Below are 2,393 nucleotides of genomic sequence, written 5' to 3' on the forward strand. Positions count from 1 at the left end.
GCCCGGCTAGCTCTGTCGGTAGAGCACGAGATTCTTAATCTCGGGGTTGTGGGTTCGAGCCCTACGTTGGGCGCCATTTTTTGTAACCGTGCTTTGTTGTAAATTATACAAGAGATGGTTGCTGGGTAGTGAGTTCATTTATTCGTCAATGGGATTAAAAGAATAAAACATAGACGAGATTAGATGACCCGGTTCATGGAATCGAGTTAGCCCTTTATACAGTGTTGCCTCAAAACTGGGCTTTATATATTGACAGGTAAAGGTGTTGTATAGAACAATCCAAGTACTTTTAGATTTATGAAATGTAGTAGTCACACCTATGTAAGACTGCTCTAGCAACTCCTAACTACTCACTTTGAAAAAATATATCTGAAAGCACCCTGAAATTCCCGCCAGAGTCTCCCATTGGCCAAAATACAAATAACCAGCCAATAGAAATTTAAACCCAGAACATTACCTAATAAAATACAAATACTTTCACCTAGGCTATTCATTATCTGGGACCTAGACTTAACCATTATAAGAAATAGGGGTGTTTAGATTTGATTAAACACATACACACAAAACACTGAAGTTAGTAGCGCTGCGCATGACTGAATACATGAATGAATGAATGAATGAATGAATGAGAATCTGGATTAAGGTAATACTCTACATCGTCATAATGGCTGACTTCCTGTAAAAACATGGATGAAAAAAATCGTTATCAGCAATATTTGACTTTTCCTTTTCCACTTAAATACTTAGCCGAGTAGCTCAGTAGGTTAGAATACCGACTGCTGAACTGTATGTCGCAGGTTCGAGTCCAGCAGGTTTTTTTTCCAGATTACCTTCTTAAACTGTATTTTTTTTGACAAAATAAAGTAAATTTGAAAATTTTCAACTTCAAAATATTGTTGTACATATCCTCCACTTTTCATCTACATCAAATTTCTCTGGTGTAGCATACATCCTTAAATCAAAGTATAATGTAAAATAATAAAACAAAAGTCCAACTATCACCCCCACCCACCCACCCACCCACCCACCCACCAAACCCCACCCACCAAACCCCACCCCCTAATAAAGAAATGACGTCCTCGTCATTTAAATTACTAAACACAAAAATGAGGCAGAAGATGTTGGTGAACTTACACTTTATTTACAATGTTAATAATGCTTTTAAGTAATACATTCCTCTCTTCTGGAACTTCTGTGCTCACAAATAGCTGTCTTATAATATCCAATTTCCTGTCATTGATCATGTTTACTTGATGTTTTGGTGGTCTCTTTGGTCTTGCTGATCTCCTCAATGAAACGCTCTCTTTCTCTGCGACACCAGTTTGTTGCTCTGAGCCTCCACCCTCATCTGACTAGTAATGCAGGGGTCCTCATAGGTGTAGCTTGGGTTCGAATATTACCGAGGCAGGGGGTCTGGGGGGCTGTGCCCCCCAGAAGCTGTCGACATTTTCTTTGCCGATCCAGCCAAAGATTTTCTCCTTAAAGTTTTTCCTTTACTACATTTGGTGCTGTTGACCACCCCTGGTCTTGCAGGTGAAGGTCTTGTCAGGGGCGAAAAGAACCTGGGTTGTGTGTGTCTTCGAGGGCGAAGATAAATTAAGGAGGGAGGAATGTAGTAATTAGGGCTATACGGACCGTGGATATCGGCCCGGCTAGCTCAGTCGGTAGAGCACGAGACTCTTAATCTCGGGGTCGTGGGTTCGAGCCCCACGTTGGGCGCCAGTTTTTGTAACCGTTCTTGGATATAAATTTCACAAGAGATGGTTGTTGTGTAGTGAGTTCATTTATTCGTCAATGGAATTAAGGTAGTACTCTACATCGTCATAATGGCTGACTTCCTTTAAAAACATGGATGAAAAAATCGATATCAGCAATATTTGACTTTTCTTTTTCCATTTGAATTCGTAGCCGAGTAGCTCAGTTGGTTAGAATACCGACTGCTAAAAAAAAGAATACCAACTGCTGACCTGTAGGTCGTAGGTTCGAGTCCAGCAGGGTTTTATAAAAATTTCAGATTACCTTCTACTAAAACTGTATTTTTTGACAAAATAAAGTAAATTTGAAAATTTTCAAAATATTGTTGTACATATCCTCCACTTTTCATCTACGTCAAATTTCTCTGGTGTAGCATACCTCCTTAATGGAATAAAACATAGACGAGATAAGATGTCATGAGATGACGCGGTTTATGGAATCGAGTTAGCTCCTATACAGGGTTGGCTCAAAACTGGGCTTTATATATTGACAGGTAAAGGTGTTGTATAGAACAATCCAAGTACTGTTAGATTTATGAAATGTAGTAGTCACACCTATGTAAGACAAAATATTCTTCTACTGGTCTAGCAACTCACTAACTACTCACTTTGAAAAAAAAAAATACCTGAAAGCACCCT

At 39.2% G+C, this 2,393-nt stretch overlaps 2 non-coding genes across 2 annotated transcripts; both read left to right on the forward strand.

The window, feature by feature from the left end:
• Trnak-cuu (transfer RNA lysine (anticodon CUU)) lies at window positions 1-73 on the forward strand. Its single transcript has one exon. It is a non-coding gene; the product is annotated as a tRNA-Lys (tRNA).
• Window positions 74-1,646: 1,573 nt separating this feature from the next.
• Trnak-cuu (transfer RNA lysine (anticodon CUU)) lies at window positions 1,647-1,719 on the forward strand. Its single transcript has one exon. It is a non-coding gene; the product is annotated as a tRNA-Lys (tRNA).
• The last annotated feature ends 674 nt before the right edge of the window (window positions 1,720-2,393 follow it).

The sequence above is a fragment of the Ostrea edulis genome, chromosome 4 (assembly GCF_947568905.1).
Source record: "Ostrea edulis chromosome 4, xbOstEdul1.1, whole genome shotgun sequence".
Taxonomy (NCBI): Eukaryota; Metazoa; Mollusca; class Bivalvia; order Ostreida; family Ostreidae; genus Ostrea; species Ostrea edulis.